This window comes from Leopardus geoffroyi, chromosome B1 (genome assembly GCF_018350155.1).
Source record: "Leopardus geoffroyi isolate Oge1 chromosome B1, O.geoffroyi_Oge1_pat1.0, whole genome shotgun sequence".
NCBI classification, from domain to species: Eukaryota; Metazoa; Chordata; class Mammalia; order Carnivora; family Felidae; genus Leopardus; species Leopardus geoffroyi.
In genome coordinates this window covers 59,454,549-59,475,419 of record NC_059327.1, presented here as the reverse complement: position 1 = coordinate 59,475,419, position 20,871 = coordinate 59,454,549, and the positions used below count along the sequence as shown (strand labels likewise).

The window sequence follows — 20,871 nt, the reverse complement described above, 5'->3', positions numbered from 1 at the left end:
AGGGGAGCCTGGGTGGCTCAGTAGGTTAAGTGTCCAACTTCAGCTCATGGGATCTCACATTTCATGGGGCTGTGTGCTGACAGCTCAGAGCCTGGAGCTTATTTCAGATTGTGTGTCTCCCTCCCTCTCTCTGCCCCTCCCCTTCTCGTGCTTGCTCTCTCACCCTCTCTCAAAAAAAAAAAAATATATGTATGTATATGTATGTATGTGATGTAAAGGGTCTCCTTCCAACTGGGAGAACTGGTCATTGAACATGGATAATTTTTATCAAGAAGTGAGCAGCTAGAGTTGAAGAATTTAAAAAAAAAGTAAAACGGTTCTTTCCTGGAGCTTACAACTTGTTTGACAGGGTGTGTGTACGTGTTTGTGTGTGTGTGTGCGTGTGTGTGTGTGTGTGTGTGTCTATGTACATACACTTACATATATACAGTTTTACTTGGTCTTTCAGCAAGTGCATGTGGAGTGCTAACCATGTGGCTGGAACTGTGCCACATGGCACTGGAGATCCAAATGCATATACCATGGCGCCTGGCCCCAACATTTAAACACCAGTGTAGTGCATGGTGTGATCCAGAGGCAGACAGAAAGGGAGGAGCTTAGCAAGAGGGGAAAACAACATAAGTAAACGTTACAAGTTAAAAAATGAGCATGGAGTTTACAAAGGGCAGTGAGGAATCTGACAAGATTGAAGGTTTTATAGAGCTATTTGAGGGCCAATAAAAAGCTGTAAATAGCAAAATTTTATATTATGCTGCAAGAATTTGAGAGCTGTGAGGGACTGTTGAGCAAGGTGAGTGATACTTAACTGAACCTAATTCTGCAAACACATGTCGATTTCTGACTGTATAGAAAGTGCTGTGCCAAGTACTTTGTGTGACACATTCAGAAAAAAATTTTATATATTTATAAATACATATATATTTTTTTTTTTTTTTTTTTTTTTTTTTTTTTTTTTACTGTAAGCCACTGGTGTTCCTTAGGAAAGTGTGAGAATTCCTAGAGGCCTGCGATGAAGGTGACTTCTTCCAGAGAGAATTTGTCCTGCCAGATGTCTAAAGAAAGCACCAGTCTGGTGCTATTTCAAACTAAATCCAAGGCCTGAGGGTGTTTTTTTGTTGTTGTTTGTTTTTGTTTTTGTTTTTTTTTTTAAATTATCCTGATGATGGCAATCTGGGTTGTAAATCTTCAAGAAAAAAAAAAAAAAACAGCCCCCTGTAACTTTCAGTTTCTTGGGACTATTTTTCTCCCCTGTCTTCTGATACCAAGGTAGCTTCCTTTGTAACGCCCTTGCCTTAGATGTGTCTGTAGGTCATTTTACCTTCTGGTATACCCTCTACTGAGGGCCTTTTGGTGAGGGGTTTCAATGTGAAAGAGTCTGTGGTTATTAGGACAGCCTTGGGATTTTTTCTTTTGTCTCTTGTTTTTATGAGGCCATGAAGACTCAAGCTCATTTTCTAGCTTCTGAAAAATTCCCCCAGGGTAAAGCACCTTTAAGTACTCTGCTTACCACTCTATGTTCCCATCTTTATTTAAATTTCGCCTTATAAATTCTTATTTCTTGATAGTGTTACAGTGTTTTAAGAAAAGGATTTTTGCAATTTATCATGTGTTTCGTTATTGTTTTCAGTGAAGGGTCGAGATACCCAGGCAGGTCTATTACGTGAAACAGAAATTCTAAAATAAGATTTGCATTTTGGGTAATTAGCTATGTAGAGGATATATGGGAGAAAAAATTTAGGGGATAATTATGATAGTACAAATAACAAGTAATGGGGATCTGAACCAAGTCACTTGGAGTAGAAACAAGGGAATGGTAAGTTCAGCTTTGGACTTATGTTTGAGGTGCTGGTGGGCATCCTGGTGGACATATCTAATATGTGGTTGGAAAGATGTTTCTGGAACTCAGAAGAAAGGTTGAGACTAAAGACATATTTCAGTCATCCACATAGACAGAGTGATTAAAGCTATGGAATGAGAGAAATACCCCAGTGAGGGTCTATAAAGTAGAAAAGAAGAAGGCTGAAGGCAGATACTTGAGAAAAACCTACATCTAAGGATCAGATGCAGGAAAAAGTGAAGTTAGTGAATAAAACTAAGAAGGAGTGGTCTGGCAAGTAGACAGAGAACTGGGAGAACAGGGTGTTGTAGCAAACAATGGTGGTTGGTGTCCGCCTCTGAGGAGGGCTGGGCTCATTCCTAACATGGTTTAAGATTGGGTGGGGGGGGGGGGGAGCACCAGGAAGAGGCTATTGGATTTGGTGCTTCAGTGGACACACAAGACCTCTTCAAGGCCATTTGAGTACAATGCAAAGGGAAGAAGCAAGATTGTAAAAGGGTGAGAAGAAAATAGAAAAGGGGTATGTGAAGACAGCAAGTATCGAGACTGTGCTGGGGGCACCTGGGTGGCTCAGTCGGTTGAGCGACGGACTCTTCTTGGTTTTGGCTCAGTTCATAATCCCTGGGTCACGGGATTGAGCCCTGCATTGGGCCACGCTGACAGTGTGGAGCCTGCTTGAGATTCTCTCTCCTCTCTCTCTCTCTCTCCACTCTCTGCTTTCTCATTCTTTCTCTCTCAAAACAAATAAATAAACATTAAATTAATTAGTAAATAAAATAAAACATTTGGTGATGGAAGGAAAGAGAAAAAAAATGGTGTCTCAATGATCCAAAGGTCATTGAGGGAGTGGGAAGTGGCCTTAGGATGAGAAACATTTTCCCATTGACAAGAGGAAGAGATTTGAAGATTGGAAGTTCAAGAAAGCATGGTAGCTGGATGTGGGCCCTGGATATGGAAGGAATGGGACCTTGAACACCAGTTGGGGCTTGGATAGTATTTCAAGGGAATGGAAGCACTTCCCCTCCCAAGTGAGAGGTTGAGGAGGGAAAATTGAGTGATCTCCTAGATGGACTAGGTGTGGAGGGACAGGGAGAGAGATGGTACCTTGAGGAGAATGGGCGAGGAGAACAACATCTATTATAGTGACTCTTTTAAGGAATCAACTTTGTACCAAAAACAAAAGATTGTGAGTAACCAAAAGAGACAGAATTGCCTGGGTTTATGGTTCAGCTAACAAAATGAAATGTGACTTCTCCAGGATGCCTTTCTGATCTTCTTGCTTGGTCTTTCCCCAGTACTCCTATAGCAGCTGTGCTGGGTTCAACACGTTCTTGTTCCTTCACTTCTCCATTAGTACTCACCTGAGTGGAATTGTCTACTTGGAAGGGAAGATAAGTATCCTGATCCACTTTTGTCATCAGTAGATAGGGAAGTATTTTTTAACCAATAGGTATTCAAAAAATGCTTATTGAAAAGAAATGGGAAATTCAGAATATTAAGAAGACTTCAAGGAGAAAAGGATATGTTCAGCTTTGGGTGTTAGGGGTTTGGAGTAGGAGTATAAAGACCAAATAGAAATATGGGTTAAAGGTGACAGTCCTACCCTAAGCTACATGCTGAAGATCTGGTGAATGAGATAGGAGAGGTGGTTGCCATAGAGCTGTTTTCAGGAAGTTTGTTAGACAACATGGAAAAACCCAAAGGCATGAAGTGGTACATCAAAGAGTAGGAAAACGTATTTCAATAAAAGGAAAGGAAGAGCATGAGGTGAAAATGGTTATGACGACAGATGAGATACATGTCAGTAAATGACTTCATGAAACTCTCCTTGTTCTGTTAGATTGGTGAGACAAAAGCCAGACTTCGGTTCACAGGACACTAACCTCGAACTGTGGCTTGAAACCAGTTAAGAGCCAAGCAAGGATGACTCTTGACCCTCTCAGTCCAAATCTCAGCTCCTTAGAAATATGTCAGTACAGACCATTGATGAGAGGTATCCAGTGTATGCTCAGATTCCCTGCTGTCTGCCATTTCATGAAGCTCGTTAGTTTACGTTCATCTGTCCAGACACTGTGTATGTAAAAACATCTCTCTTGGACCTCATGTGGTTGATCACAGAACCTGTCAAATAGAGAGCTCATCTGCCTGGATAGAAAAGGAGGGCGGGGTCTATGGAACATAGTTTAGCAGAAATTTCAACAAGGAGGCGTCCAGGATGGCAGTCTGAGTCATGACCAGATGTAAGGGGAGAATACATTTCCAACACACTGCTGGTAATAATTTAAGTTACACTCTCTCTCATTCTCCTGCCTAGTTTGCAAAGATTTTCCAATTCAGGGGAGATTTCTGCAGCTCTTCCTAATAGTAGTTGAATGTGAAGACATTATGTTATGAGCTTGTTACATTCACAATTAGGCCTCCTTGATGAGTATTTAGGTTCAGAGTCAAATCTGAGGAATCAGCTTCCAATTATACTCATTTACTTGAAGTTGTATAATGAAGAGTTATGTGTGTGTTTCTCTTTGCATTTGAAACAAATGTGGAGAAGCATATGGCAACCATTTTCCTTCTTTCCCCATCAAAACCTGGAGTATAAATACGGGTGTGGAAATTACAGCAGGCCTAAAAACTGCACAGACTCCCAACCCCCACATCCACTTAAGGGTTTGAATGCCAGGCTCTCTGGGAGAAAGGCTAGCAAGGAGGGACCTCCCTAAAGGCAAATAGATGGTTGGAATGCTAGTGCGGAAAGTCTCATTGTCTCTAGGGCTCTTTCAGGGTAGATTTTTTTTCTTTTGTAAAAGGTAATCATTTTGAAAAAACATAAATTGGAATCCATTTCCTGCCCCAGGGGGAAAGGTCCAAATGATGCATTTTTCCCCCTCAAAATAATGATAACTCCAAGTAAAGATTCAGGCCTGGGGCGGGGGGGGGGGGGTTACAGAGGGGATGATATTATTGACTTTATTGGAACCATAGAATTGTCTTCTCACTTCCAGATTAGTGCTCTTCTTACTACATCATGCCACGAACACTCTTGTAGGAACGTACAAGAAGGACCTGTTCTGAGAATCCTCCCCTGCCTCAGAGCAAGATGGTTACAGTCAATTTAGGATGAAAAATTAATAGCAAAGTCAAATATATACTTAAATGGCAAATTTGACGTATATGTTATTTTGACTCCCCTCTGCAAAACAAAAAAAACATTCTTTCAGCTGTTTTGAAAGTTATTGTTATGACCAAATCATGTGTGTTCATCAGAAACCTTCTTTGCCACCTCCAAGCTCCACCTCATGGTGTGCCCTGAGCCCAGAGGTAAGATGAGAGGTCGGGGGAGCTCAGGGATGGGGCAGAGAAAGAACCAAGCTAAAGCGAACTCTGAATCCAGTCGGGAATGTGTGGGATGAGGCAACAACAAAAAAATGTATTTAAGCCTGTCAATAATAGGTTTTGCCAGCATTTTTTAGAAGTTCCAGACCAGTCTCAGAAAATACATGATCCCAAGAACATGAAGAGGAAGGTCAGTCAAGTCACCCCAAATTTATGGCTGAATTTGGGAATCGCTCATGTCAAGACCACGAATCAAAATCTAGGAACCAATAACCTTTTTATTTCTGAGAGTTAGAAGTTTAGAAATTATTAGAAGTTATTTTAATCCAGTAATTCCTGATTTTTTTTTCACTTAAGAACTCTTATTTTAAATCCCTCCACTAATGTACCAAATGTGTCTACCAGCAAAGCAGGGGCAGTGGAGGTGAAGATCCATTAAGTGATGGCTAAGATCGTCTGTCTTGAGCAAATATACGGTTTCTGCTGGGCTTCTGAGGATTGTTGAACTCTTACCACATCGGGAATTCTGATTTAAAATATCTGCGTTTTAAGGATGTGGAAAGTAAGATTCAGAGGGATGAGATGACTTCCCCAAAAGTGATACAGCTGCTTTGCAACAAAACTGGCTCCAGAATACAGGTCCCCAAGCCCAGTCTTGGGCTAGTTTCTTGATGTCAGTGATTGTCCGTGATACTTCCCAGAACATTGGGCTTAAAGTGAGCAATGATGGTCTTTCCCAAATCTTGGTAGAATGTTCTCAATTTAGAATTTTTCTCCCATAAAACAATGAATTTTTTGATGTTTTAAGGACTGCTACCACTTTCCTTCTTAATGACAACAAGATGAATGTGCAAATGTAAACATCAATTTCAAAACCTCGGAAACAGACTCTCACAGATGTCTTTTTCACGGACATGTGCTGTGACTGTGCTTCAGTACTGCAGGCAGGCAAAGTCGGTTTCTTTTAGCAGAACTGCGTGGTGTTCCTATGGTGGAATTAAATAGAATGGTGTGTAGAGTGTCACAGATTCCATGTGCTGTAAAACCTGAACGAGTCTGAATTCAAAAGCCACGTTGTATGGCACATCCAGATTCCTTAAGGTTACAGCCAATGGGAGTGATGGAAGAAAGTACGTCTATAACGTACATCCTGCCTGTATCCAAGAAAGATTTAGGGCTCTGTCAACAAGAATTCATCCAAGCCGGTTTGAAACTGTTCAAAATCAGAGGGTAATACACTTTGGGAATTTGGTAAGCTGAATGTTATTTCCACATTGGTCACCATGGTGAACACAAATAAGCAAAATTGACGGAATGGTAACAAGGCGGAAAGAAAATGTGCTTTCTATAGAATTTGATCTGTTCTTAGGAATGATCAGTGGTGACCATAAAGGCTGGTTGCAACATCTAGTCCAATGGCTGATAAATAACAGGGCTTCGGTAATTAGCACGATGGACGAGGGAAAGTACTGACTATTTTCAGTGGCTAAATGAGAAATCACATTAAGCGATAGGATATCCTGTATGTTTATATTACTTACCTTTGGAAACCAGCTCTGATTCTTTTTCAGGGCAAGTGTTGGGAACAAACTGTGGCTCTTTAATCACTTAAGGGTACTTCTGGGAAAATAGCTCATTCTTAATTTCTCTGCCGAGTTAGACAAGAGCTAATTGCAAAAGGATTAAAACCTTGAAAACTGCTTTGTTCAGCTTATTGCTTCAGGTTTCCCTTTGGAGTGTGGATGATGTGTTTATTTGACATAATAAATACCACCATCCGCTTTGTTCCAGGAACCAAAAGGCTATGTGCTTGCCCAAGGAATTTCTCAGTTGTTTATATGTAAGGAAACACTGCTCTGTTTTATTGGATGGAGCCATTGCAACTCCTTTCTTAAATAGGGAATGCAGAGAGCTGTCCTTTCCCCACACACAGAGAAACCAGAAAAGACCCTTCCACATTCCAAATGCCTGGTTGTTTTCAACTCCGGAGAGCAAAGTGAATTAACAGTTACTGAAAGGGGTGTGTTCTTTACTTAGGAAGCTTTTCTACATGTTAATTGGAATATGCATTTGAGCCTATGTTATAGATTTCTTAGAATATTAGATGGGAGTATTTGCCATTTGCTATATATAGGTTGGAGAAAGTTGAAAACAAAACAGAACCGCTCTATGAGCCAAATTGAAGAGCCAGAATGCAGAAGAATAAAATAATCACAAGTTAGGCAGCCTGGAGTTTTTTCTGGGCTTTTGTTTCTTTTTAAATACATACCCTGCCACATGAGAAGGGCAGTTGTGTGAAATGCATGCTTTGTGGTGACTTAAGAGTGTACGCAACAGAGCAGTCTTCCAAACAGCTGAAAGCTCTCTGGTCTCTTATGATTTCCAAAAGGTACTCCTTAAATGGGCATAACTGATGGGTGATTGGCAAGTGAACAACAGAGAAGGCTGAGTCAGAGTGACCTGCTGAAGCCAGCCGGGTGTCCGTGTGCGTGTGTGTGTGTGTGTGTGTGTGTGTGTGTGTGCGTTTGTGTGTATGTGTGCATGTGCATGTGTGTGTGTGTGTGTGTGTGTGTGTGTGTGTGTGTAGGAGGGGGGAGCAGTGGGCAAGGGGCGGGGGTTAAGGGAGGCTGCAAGCTTAGCAGAATGTTTGAACAAGACAAAGAGCAGTTCCAGCAACCAAATAAGGAAGTCAGCGCCGAAGGATTTCAGAATAGAAGTGTGTCAGAGACTCAAGGCAATCTGGGAGAGTAAAAACAAGCAAAGAAAAATGTCAAAGGATTTTTGTTCCACTTACACAAAATATAGAAGGAAAAAAGTATCTCTGGTCCTTAAGCAGTGATAGAAATGCAAAGCATATCTTTCCCCTTCTGTTGGCTTTTTGTAGACATGTGTCTGAAGAGATGTTTAGAAACTCTTTGAGCAGCTGAAATAATAAGCATTTTTTTTGTTAAACATGAAAAAATGCAAGTTGTACATTAGAAGCACTGTAGTATTCCTTTTATGTATAATTTATGAAACTTGTCAAAGATGATAAAAGTTTCCAAGAAGCCACAAAAATATCTTGAATCCCATTTTCAGATGTGCTCTGAACACTGAGTTACAACTGTGTCCATTGAGAAAAAGCTTACCTCTTAACAAGTTCATTAAATATCCATTAGACATATTGTCTAATTAAATATGTTGATAGTTACTGAAGAAGATGTCAAAGGAGGCAATTCTGCAGAGAAACTGTCAGTGCCTGTTTTAATCTTCCCAGTCTCATCTCCCAAATTCTCTATAGTGGCAAATAATATTTGTTACCAATAATATGAATTAACATTGATTTTATTTTGATATTTTTTTGTAGCGTGGGTGGCGCAGAACAGAGATTTGGAAGAATTTCAGGACATTCCTAAACATAGTTAGAAACACCTTTTTGTGCTATAGAAACGACATAGAGAAATTGTTTCCAGTAACCAAGAAATCATTTAATTTATGTTCATAGCCAGGAATAGACAGAGGGCATTAATCTTGTATCAGAATTTGTTTAAATCTTAACTAAGTTTTAAACAACTTTAGGGTAAGGTAAGTGAATGAACCTACCCTTCTGCTCCTACCCCAAATACACAGTTGGCTAGCCCTCAGTTGAATCAAAAACTACGAGAACACTGCTTACTAGTAAATAGGAGAATTTGCATGTAGAGCTAAGTGGAGGGCAGAAAAGGGGAACACCACAGCATGCAGACTGACCACTGCGTCGAGGTGATCTTAGAATGCAGTGCAATCTACTTCCGAAAATAACCACTCTTTTTAAAAAAAAAAATTTAATTCTTTAAATGTTTACTTATTTTTGAGAGACAGAGAGCGCAAGCGGGGGAGGGGCAGAGAGAGAGGGAGACACAGAATCTGAAATAAGTTCCAGTCTCTGAGCTGTCTGCACAGAGCCCAGTGAGGGGCTCAAACCCATGAACCGTGAGATCATGACCTGAGCCAAAGTCGGATGCTTAACCAACTGAGCCACCCAGGCGTCCCCAAGAATAACCAGTCCTTTTAAACTTAGATATAAACCCTATTTAATTTTTTTTTAATGTTTATTTATTTTTGAGACAGAGACAGAGCATGAGCAGGGAAGGGGCAGAGAGAGAGGGAGACACAGAATGTGAAGCAGGCTCCAGGCTCTGAGCTGTCAGCACAGAGCCCGACGCGGGGCTTGAACTCACGGACTGCAAGATCATGACCTGAGCCGAAGTCGGACGCCCAACCGACTGAGCCACCCAGGCTCCCCAAACCCTATTTAATAAGCCCCTGTTATTTATCAGTTTCTTCAGGAAGATATCAGCCTCATGAAAAATGTTTATCATTACCAGCAAAGAATTAAAAATTTTAAAAACATGCAATTTAGCAATAAGTGTCAAGAGTTATACAAACAGTATTTGACCCCAAAGTTATACTTTTCAGTATTTGCCCTGAGGAAATAATTCATAAGAGGAAAGATGTATAAGCCTGAAAGTGTTCACTGTAGCATTTTGTTAAAATTTCAAAACAAAGAAAGAAACATAGAGCCAAAGAACACAGAATGTTAGTCCTCTTGTCTTGATTAAGTAAATAATATGCAGCCACTAAAACTAGCAATGATAAGGCTATGAAGGTGAAAACATTAATGATTAATATAATGAGGGTGTAAATTTAGCTTATAAAATTAAATACTCTCAGTGTAGCTATGCTTTGAAGACTGGAAAAGAACATGGGGAAAAGAATCATGCTAGTGTATTCTGATTATGGATATATTTTTTGTTGCCTTTATTGTATGTTTTCATAATAAACATTTCTGAAAAAAAATGATAAAAAAAAAAAACTAAGGCAATTTCCAGGGTAAGAAAGAACTGAGGCTTCAGAGTTTATCTGTACAGCAAATATAAATCACAGAGCTCAGTGTGCATCATGATACTGTGACAAAGTTAGTGATTTAGAGAACTGCTTTATGTACTGACCCGATCTGTCACTTATCTGCAAAACAGCAGAGCCAGCTGTAGTCCTCTGAGAGGGACACAGACAAAATATAACTTCAGAGGCTCCCGGACCATTTCTCTGTGATCTCTCCAGAATAGCTCTGGCAGAGTTGGTACAGGATTCAAAAGCCTTACCAACGGTGCTCCAGTTGAAAGAGAAGACACTGGATCCACCCCCGCAGAGATCTCCTTCTCAAAGCACTGGATGGTACCCGGTAACAAACCTTGGCATTGCGAGCTCAGAATTCTAGTCTCTGCCCTCAGAGAGAGCAGTTCATTTCATCTTTCAGTGCTTCGTTTTTGATCCCTCTGCTACTGAAAATAATTATAAAGACTTCCAAGTGTTGAGGAAGTACTTTGCATAAAGCAGCTCATTTGCATTATTCACAGGAAAAAGTTAATTGAGACTTAGAACAGTACACAAATTATTTATATACCCAGGTGTCAAAAAGCAGAGAAGCAAAGAAATCTATCTTTATAGAATTTCCTGTGATGATTTATAATAACTGGATAATAATTAGAGATGTTAGCTATAATCTCATCCAACTCCCTATAGTGCGAGACACAGGACTGGAAGAGAGTTAATGATGGAGCCCATTCGTTTGTTGAATATAGTATTTAAGTCCCTAATGGATGTTTTTCTGTCCAGTCTCTATTGCCCTTCCCTTCTTGCTCTTTTCCTGTGGTGAACTTAAATGACACTTCCATCAGTTTTGTTTTGATAGACTAAGAGTTGGAAGGAGCTTTAATCTATATTCTTAGTCAAGGTGGTACCTTAGTCAAGGTGGAAGCAACCTTGCTTCATCTAGTTTCTTATTTAGAACTCCTTGATGGCCATGTTTCTTAGTAGTAACAATAGAAATTGCTAAACTGTTGCAACAGTACCATGTACACTGTGCCAAATGATTTACAGCGTCTCAGTGAACCCTCACAGCTTTATTTCCATTTTACAGAGAAGGAAAATGAGGTACGGAGAGGTTGAATGGGGTATCCAAAAACATCCGCTTAACAAGTGACAGAGTTGGGATTCAGATCCAAAGCGTGGGCATTCGAATATGAAATTGTATGACTTCAGTGAAAACTTTGAGGGTACACTTAAAATATCACGAGCAGGTGGCAGTTCTCTTCAAAATAACCACAAGTATGAGAAAGAACTTCCACTTTAATTCAGAAAATAAAACTTCGGGCTTCAAGAAGCCAGGTATCCAAATGGCAGTTTGTCAGTTTGAATATGGGAATGATAATTACAGAGACAGCTCCAAAAGTTACCTGCATGAATGAAAATTTGGAAGTCGATACATAAAATTTGAAATATAAATCCATGAAGCAAGGAAATGATACTTTTTTTTTTTTTTTTGTATGAAGGGAGGGTTTCAGTTTAAATGGTTGAGAACTGATTGTCTCTGCATTTTCTTATGTTACGGGCCCTGCCACATCAATAGGAAAAGAGATTTGGCAGGTCAAATGTCCTGCTTGTGTACGACTTGCAAACTCCAAGCGTAGGAGACATAAAGCTATAATAATTATCATTATTGCTGTAGTTATAATTATTCTGCAACTTACAGGATGGGAGGGGGTCCAGGCAGCGGCAGGGGAACTCTAGACCCCTGCTGTGCTTTCTTGTCTCCGACTGTCTGGAATATTTAGTTGAATCTCTTATAAGGGAATAATTCGAAGGACTTCCTTTGACTCATTCCATACCCCTCCCCAAATCAGCGTGGGCCAAATGGCTTCATCTTAAATTTTCATGTTCGAAGCTATGTATCTATGAACCAAACTGTGCCGAAGGTAAAGCTGGAGATGGAAGTCTGAAGCATACCCTCAGCCAGATACTGTCTGGTGAATTGAGCTGATTACCTGTTTGTTCTCCACCCCTTTCGATCTTTGCTTAAAACCATGAGATACTAAGTCTTTTGGCCATTTATCCTTGTTAGAAAGATATTTTGTATATATTATGTGAATGTGTGTGTACATCTATATACAAATATGTACATACAGGTATATTTCATGCATGCGTATGTGAGAAAAATATGTACGTATTATGACATACGTTGTAAATATACACAAAGATAGAAAAGTTTAAAGGATAAGATGAATATAGAGATTTTAGTATTTTTTTTACTTCTCAGTGGATTATCATTGAAAACCACTGCTCTCTGTAATGCCCCAATACCCATTTGAAATGTTGCCACAAAAGTCCTACACCCAGCTCGGGGTGGGTTGACCTTAGGCCTCATCTTAGAACCATTTAGCTGAAGAAAACATGCAGCTCAGCCTCTTCAGTGAATAGATGAAGAGACCATGAGACTAAGGGACTTTTGCCTAAATATCTCATTTCTAAGCACTTGATGAGATGATTTGTTATATTTAGAGCCTGGTATACTTGAAATTTGTTAAGATGGTAGCTCTTAAGGGGCATCTGGGTGGCTCAGTCAGTGAGGCAATGGATTCTTGATTTCAGCTCAGGTCATGATCTCATGGTTCGTGGGTTCGAGCCCCACATCGGGCTCCATACTGACAGTGCAGAGCCTGCTTGGGATTCTCTGTTTCCTCTGTTTCTGCCCCTCCCCCGTTCATGCTCACACACATGCACACTCTTTCTCTCTCTCAAAATAAATAAACCTTAAAAAAAATTTTAAACCACCGTGTTGTATACCTTAAATGTATACAATTTTTTGTTTACCAATCACAGGTCAATGAGGCTAGGAAAAAAAATCAGTTTTCAAAAAATAAGTCTGAGTAGGTATATGATAACAATGAACTGAGTGTAGCCATTGTTTTACCAAATAGCTGAGCTTTTTTGGTAGCAAAAGAGCTCTTTGCTCACCATGAACAAGTTGAAATGGAAAACTCCTTAGGAACTTAAAAAGTGAAAGGTAGAACATTTTGCAGATGAGGTTGAATGACACCAGATCAGTAGAAGCTGTGGTCAAAGTGGCTGTATAACTATAACTGACAGCGTGGTAACCCAGGAAGTATCCGGAGCTGCAATGCTAACTTGGAATCACATATCACCATGTTGTTAGCCTGCAACCCAAGGCCAACTCGTTCTTCAGACGCAAGTCCAACTTCTAAGTGCGTAGGGATTTTTGTTAAGCCTTTTAAGGGTATTCACATGAATTAACTATTGTGCTTTACCTACACTCCCGTAATTCACTTTCAGTGGGCAGTTTTATTTTCCCAGATGTGCAGTCTGTTCACAGGCGAGTTATGAGTAATTAACTCGTAAAAGGAATGTCCGAATGAATGAACAACTGCAAAGCACCTGTTGTTAACAGCTGATTTTGTCTCCTCACTTAGATTATAACGAGCTTGAGCATATGAGACTGTGTTTTCTTCTTTTAAAACCTTGTGACACCTACTGACTTAGGTTCACACAGAATACGCCGTGAATAGAGACTAAGTGGTAGAGTTTGTCTTTCTATCTGATGAAAGGAAAGTGTCAAGAGTTCAGACAAACATCAGCTACCTAAGATTAGAGCTACATTATGACTTTTATAGGCCCTAGGCTCTTTTGTCTTGGTGTGTCCCTTTCTGCATTAAAAAAAAGTTAGAATTGTATTGTTAACTGCATTGGTATAGAGATGAGTGTAACCCAAGTTAGGTTCATTATTGTATAGTAGTCCTCATTATAATTCTTACATTTAGTTTTTCCTAAGTATAAAAATACTTAAAACTAAGAAGGTTTTTGTGGGCTGCCAAAAGTGTTGTGGGCCCTGGCCACTGTGTCCAGAGTGCCTGATGAGTATTTTGGCCACCCCTAAGGTTATGGATGCAGGAGCTTCATAAACCACAAATGTCCTCATCTGTTTTTACTGTCATTGTAGTAAAGAACGTTGCTAGCCACTTGTAACTTCTTCTGGTTTTCCTGATGCTTCTCTCTGAGTAACAGGTGGTTCAGGGATTTCAAGGATTGCAATTCCCTTCTCCTTAAGTAGCACCGTGTGGCCCCGAAAAGCCGGAGGGTGCCCCCCCAGCCTGCACCCTGCTAGAGCTGTTCACGCGGGTCTTTCAGTCATGTCGTGATGACTGTGAGGCAGGTAACTGAATCCAGAATGAATCCTTCTGTGATGCTGAAAGACTGTGCCTTTGTTCTTTGATATGGAGTCAACTTGAGAGGATCATTTTTGTCAGACCAGTTTATCCATTGCTGGGACGCAAGGTTTTGTTAAGTGTCATCCACTTGGGCAAACAAACAAGGGAACAATGACACCAAAGTTATGTCAGGCTTCTTCCGTGCCACCCACAAGTGAAGATGGAATAATGTTGCCGTCTCTAAGCTAATGAACTAAAGGCAGCTGTGGTGCTAAACATGTATGTACCTGTTGCTAATAAATTAATCTCTATTGAAGCTTTTCAAAAATTGAGATAATGATTGGCAGAGGGCTTGGTTTTCAGGAGGCAAGACTGAATTTAGTCCTTATGATTGCTGTCTTTTTCTTTCTTGAATTGAAAACTTTACCTTCTGAATCTTAACCTTGTCAGCTTTGCACAGAAATGACACTTTTTAAACTGGTGCTCTAAGCTCCGATGACTCTCAGCACAGTCTTCTTTCTTTGAACTTTATTTATGTGCCACATTTCATTAAATTTCATCACATATTATGAAAGATGTGGCCATTTGAAAACATTTAATAGGTAGCTAGTTTCTCTGAATAAAGCAGATTGAACCAAAGTTTAATTTGAAATGTCACTTAATATCATCCCGATCAAGTGGCCACATTACCTCAAAATCAGTTCCCTTTGTCTTAGGTTACTAAAAACAAAAAGACAGGGGTGCCTGGGTGGATCAGTCAGTTAAGCATCTGACTTTGGCTCAGGTCATGATCTCGGGGTTTGTGAGTTCGAGCCCCGCGTCGGGCTCTGTGCTGACAGCTCAGAGCCTGGAGCCTGCTTTGGATTCTGTGTCTCCCTCTCTCTCTGCCCCTCCCCTGCTCATGCTCTGTTTCTCTCTGTCTCAAAAATAAATAAAACATTAAAAAAAAAAAAGACAAATATACTGATACAAGATTGATGATCTTAATTCCTTGAGACCATAGGACTCTCATTCACATCTAGTGAACTCATACATAAAAATCTTTATTTTTATCTCTTGAAATCTTTTACTTCATTGTATCAGTGGCAACACAGTATAATGGACCCATCCTTTAATAGGCTTATAACAGGCAGTATCAATATTATTGTCGGTTGTTGTAACTGTCCATCATATAAACTGTATATCAGATAAATTCATTCTTTTAATTACTGTTACCAAATATTTCCTCTTATGAGTTTTACGATCTACAGTGAAAGAGTTTTCCATTGTAAAATGCGTCTATTAAGTTTTTATTTTTAAAGAAAATTTAATTAGAATATTTACCCCTTATTCTCTCTCTTGTCTCATTCCCTTTCCGTGCTAGAGCCTTGGGTTGCACATTTTATTGTGTCAAAGATGTATTCAGCAAAACCTTGGATTGCAAGTAACTTCTGTGAGTGTTCTACAAGATGAGCAAACATTTCTAATAAATTTTAACTTGGTAAACAAGTGATATATGTCGAATGTCACATGATCACAACTGAGCCAATGGTTCTTGAAATTCGCTTTGATATCCAAGTTCTCTGGATTACAAGCATGTTTCCGGAACGAATTATGCTCGCAAACCAAAGTTTTACTCTACCATAAAATAATCTCTCCAATTCTTAGTAGTCAGGTATCTTTGCCCACAGACTTTTCATTGCTGCCCTCAACCAAATCCCTGTGTATTTCCCTAATGAGAAAAATTAAGTACTTTAGAGAACATAATCCTATTAATATGAACCGAAGGATTAGTTTATTAATTCAAGGGGATGGATGCTCAAGTTTAGGATGTAAAGGATTTGGTCGAGGAAAGGTTTCGGAGTTAGGGAAAACAGGCCCAGTGCCCTCCTCCTGGCAAACGTTTGCGTTTAAATTGTCCTCCTGAGAAAGGCACTGCAACACCCACAGCAGCTCCATTACTGAAGTAGTTTCACTTCCTGTGTTTCTGGGAGCAACAATGGAATGCTGGCAGATCTGTTTGTTTTCGAAGTGTCCAAAGCATCTATGTGAAATGTAACACAAGCTTCCTTATTTTGCTGTCACCAGAGGTAATAGTGTCAAGAGAATCATCTCACCCATAACCTCCTGCCTGAACTGCCGTTGGGATTAGTATAAAATCTGAAAATGTGTAATCTTAAACTGATTATGGCATATTTATCTATTATCAGTCACTGTATTTTTAAGGCACAGCTTAAGGTATTTCTAATGTAGGATGAAGTTAAACTAACCAGTCAACTGATAACAGTATTTCGCCATGGACTCAGGAGAGTCGCATAAAAGTCAAATTCCGGCTCTTAACTATGCCTTTTCAGTAATCCACGTGGAATCTGTGGATGATTCCATCAGAGCCAGCATAACTCATTTGATTTGGAAAAGGATACTCAATAATGAGTCAGATCCTTCTGTGGATGAAGCAGGACATGTTTAGAAACTGCCTTAACTATTTCAGGTCAAACTGACACTGTGTACAATTAAACTTTGTAGTAATAAATTGCTGATTTACTGTTGGACATCGTAGTGTCCTGAGATTGTTAATGGACTCACCATAATTATATACTTTTCACTCCAGATTTATATTCTCTGGAGTTAACAATTTATGTCATTCATTGTTCCTCCACTTGCTTACCCACTGTTTGGTTTTGGATAAGTTACCTAACCTCCCTGTGCTCATCTTCTTCCTCCATGAAGAGGGGCATGGCCATAACAACCATATTTCCCCACGGGTTGTAGAGTAAGATAAAATGTGAGAACGCGTGTGAAGTAATTGGCATAGTGTCAGCACAAAGTAAAGTTCGGGTTATTATTTTCTAGTCCGTTCCTAACTAAAGACTGTATTGTGTAAAATACATTCTTGAGGCACTAGAAGGTTATAAATATACACATTAAAAGGGGAAGAACACAAGCCTGTACCTTCTACATAACAAACACCATGTTAGGCACTATACACGCAGCCTCTCACTTTGTATTCTCAACACTACTCCAAGGTAAATACATTTACCTCCATTGTACAGATGAGAAAACAAAAGCTCTGTGAGTTTAAGGTCATGGAGACAGCCTCTGATTGACCCCAATCTGTCTGGCTCCACAGCCCATGCCCTTTACAGGGTACCCTTGTAGTAGATCTCTTCAGGCCCCTGCTGGCTCAGATTCTGTGCTTCCTCTCGAGTTGCTTGGAGGCTCAAGGCTTACTTTGCTCACACAAATGTGATCCGTTCTTTTGTTTACAATTGCAGGATCTTTTTTTTTTTTATTAATTTTTTTGCATTCCACAACTGCAGACCTTCTGGTTGTCATGTTCCCTCTCACATGCTCTTTTATGTTCATTGGGTTCTAGTCACATTTACACAAGTACAAACAGTCCATTTCTTTTCCCCTTCTCCCTCCTCTTAATAAAAAGCTATGTACAAACCAAAGAGCCAGAAAGTTCTCTTGGCCAATGAAATACATTAATTTGTTTTTATGTTGAAACTATGAATTGTCCTTGGAGGCTTGCCCTGTACCTCCTCCCCTAATGGCCTGTCTTCATGATCAAATAATGCACAGTGTTTAGCCTCTTGAGAAGATGCACATTTTCATGTTTAAAGATTTCTTTTGTTAAAATAATTTGGTAGTTGTTGTTATGGAAACAAATGTGTTTCGTATAAAATGCTGCACTTAATTAGAAAAGGTCCATATTCAGAGTGGTCCAAGAGTTTTTAAAGGTGTACATCTTTTAAAATGAATACAGATTAAAGTTAATCTGAAGCATTCTACTCCCAGAAACATTTTCACAGAAATAATATTAATTGGAACCAACATCAGATAAAATCTATACTGGCTGTATACTATTTTCCTAGGATTGTTCTTGCTGGGAACCATTGCAAAAGTAGTTACGTATAATGAAAGAAATGGTCCATTCAGCCACAATTTTGTACCTTTAAAAATATAGCAACAGGCAAATCAGCAACTTTTTAAAAATAATATCAAAGTGACAGAAATGAATGGAAATATTCCCTTATGCTGAATTGATATCAGAACGTATTGTGCACAGCATTGATCACTCTGAGAGAATACGTAGCAAAAGCCTCCGTATAGAAAATGTGCCAACCCCAAAGCCAAGAGTTAAGAAAATCCCAAGGTTTGGGTAATTTTCATTAAAATATTATTTTAGATAAAATGCCTGAAGACATACTAACATTCTTTTATTGCTACATGTAAATAAAGGGAATGAAAATACAGATTTTGGCCTTAATTTATATGTTAGTAAAGCATGGTTAAGCAATCAGTGTAGAGTTGGTAGTTTTGTTGTTGTTGTTGTTGTTTTTTGAATGGGCATTTGCTGATGCTATCCGTTTTATAAACTATTGTTCCCTACGCTGAGCATATCTGAGATAGGTGTTGTGTGGTACCAGTTAGCAGTTATATCTGTATATCTATATATATACTCTATGGTTTAGCCTCACTGCCAAGATCTTGTTTGTTCAGTGAGCCATTTGTTTTTAGTTGTCTTTTCTCATTCTGTTAGTTTTTAACCACCTATGTTTCACCTTTTTCATTTGTGCGAGAGAATATGAAAAGAATATGTAAAGGAATGGTTTGAAGGATTACTTTTACCCGTTCCACATTTCTCCCCAAACAACCAGGCCCTTGAGCAAGTTATTTCATCTCCACAATTAAATTTGCCCATTTGAAGCCATAGGTCTGTGAGCCAAAGCATGCTAACAGTGAAGCTAGTCAAAAGTCCTAACAACCCTTTAAGTCCTAAATGTCAAATATTTCCAGTGTGGCCAGACAGAATCCAAAGAGTGCAGCCCCTGGTCAAATAAAAGTTGATTGCATACTTGTTCTCTATGCCTTTCATCTTACCTTAAAACCATAGAACTTTAAGGTTTAGCTAAGGGAGAATGAAGAAGAACCATCTAAAGAGAAGGTTGTTGATCAAAATCCTCACTATGCACGAGAGGATAGAGTGTTCTTTTTCAGGCTTGGCAGAAATTCCTATCAGTGCTTCTACAGATAATAGTTTTCACAGTTCTGGGACTTGCCAGAGTGATAGCTAAGATGTATCCACGCCTCCCACGCTTCACGCAGAAGAGCCTTAAAAGTTGAAAACATTAAAATACTCAGTGTTTTGCACCAGTTCCTTAAATCCCGCTGGATTTGAGCTCTCAGAAATGAAGACTGGTCCACATGAATGCTGCTTTCTGGGCTCCTATGGAAGGAATAAGGCAGATGGCAGATCTAAGGGGTCACCCTTCTTTTGCTGCCTCTTGAGAGTAAAGGAATTGGATGTTTTCTTGCAGCTAATCAACCTGTCTGTTCCACCCTCCACACCCTCCCGTGGTGGGGAAGCATGTGAGGTGGTAGTAACTCGTGCTTATCTAATTTATTCCTTCTGTGCTCTTGCTGAGAATGGACTCTTAAATCATAATATTTTAAAATTTAAGAACCAAAACTTTAAAATTCATCAAATTAATCCCATTATGGTGGAAGTAAGAAAACTTCACAGAGCTCCACAGTTAATGGCACAGATTACTAAATCCTAACTCCCCTTTTAGAGTTCATTCTTCACTGTCACACTGCAGCCTGCAAAGAAAACCCTGCGATGTGCCAAGTGATGTCATTGCTGCCGCCCTCATGGCCATTTGACACGGGAATGAGCACCCGCGAAAGTCAAAGGCGAAGTTAAATAGTGAAATACTGAGGTTTTTACCTGCTCATCTTCTCAAAAATTGAAAAGATGGCAGTGCCTCGGGCTCTGCCTAGAAAGAGGACTGCATTATATTGTAGGTTAAAAAAAAAAGTAGGTTACAGATTCATATGTAAATGATGGTCTCATCTCGGTTTTATAATGTGTTTAAATACACATACAAAAGTCTAGAAGCAAAGACTGTAGGCTGTTAACAGTGTTTACCTCTGGTAGAATTACGGTGAAATATCCACTTTTGGTTTATTTGAATATTTTACAGATATTTTCAATTTACAGATCTATTTCAGAGAGAGGAAAGTAGAATCTCTGGCTCAGGGCTGTGAACCTAGAAACCCGACTGCTCAATATTAATAATGAAGGTAGGGATAAAATTACTTGATACTTTAAATATGCAGTCCACTGGCTATTCAAATCTAGTTGGCATTATTGGCAGTTATTTGAAAGGACCTGCCCCAACAGTAGATGTTCAGTAAATGTTAGGTACTAACATTCATTCATTTATTTTATTGACAGCTTGTTGGGTGTAAAAGAAATTTGGTCACAGTGGTCAAGGAGCTTGTAGGAGAAATAGGACAGAAATAATAGTGTGCCAAACTGACTACTGGAGGATGACGCACAGAGCGAGGGTTGGTGAAAGGAAAAATTGCTGATCTGGCTGGCTTTAGGTTTGGGCCCACAATAAATCAAACAAATTTTATGCAGGAAATTAATTTGGGAATTAATGTGTCCATTTCCTACTTTAAAACACTCTAGAGTCATCCCCATGTAGGTTAAAACAAGTGACTCAGGGCCTCTTGTAGTTTATGACAGAAGAAAAAGGCCGATAGGGAACGCGTTCCTAAGATGTTGCTAAATCAGAATGAGTTACACTTCTTACCCTAAGGGTTCCTAAATTTAGTTATTCATTGACACTCAGAACAGAGTAAACTAATGGAAATCTAGAAATTATCCTTTTACTTTAAAAGAGCGTA

The 20,871-nt window shown here is 39.4% G+C and overlaps 1 protein-coding gene across 5 annotated transcripts in view; it reads left to right on the top strand.

The window, feature by feature from the left end:
- PALLD (palladin, cytoskeletal associated protein) overlaps positions 1-20,871 on the top strand; it is a 408,001-nt gene that overhangs the window by 297,946 nt on the left and 89,184 nt on the right. The gene's annotated exons all lie outside the window — the stretch shown is intronic.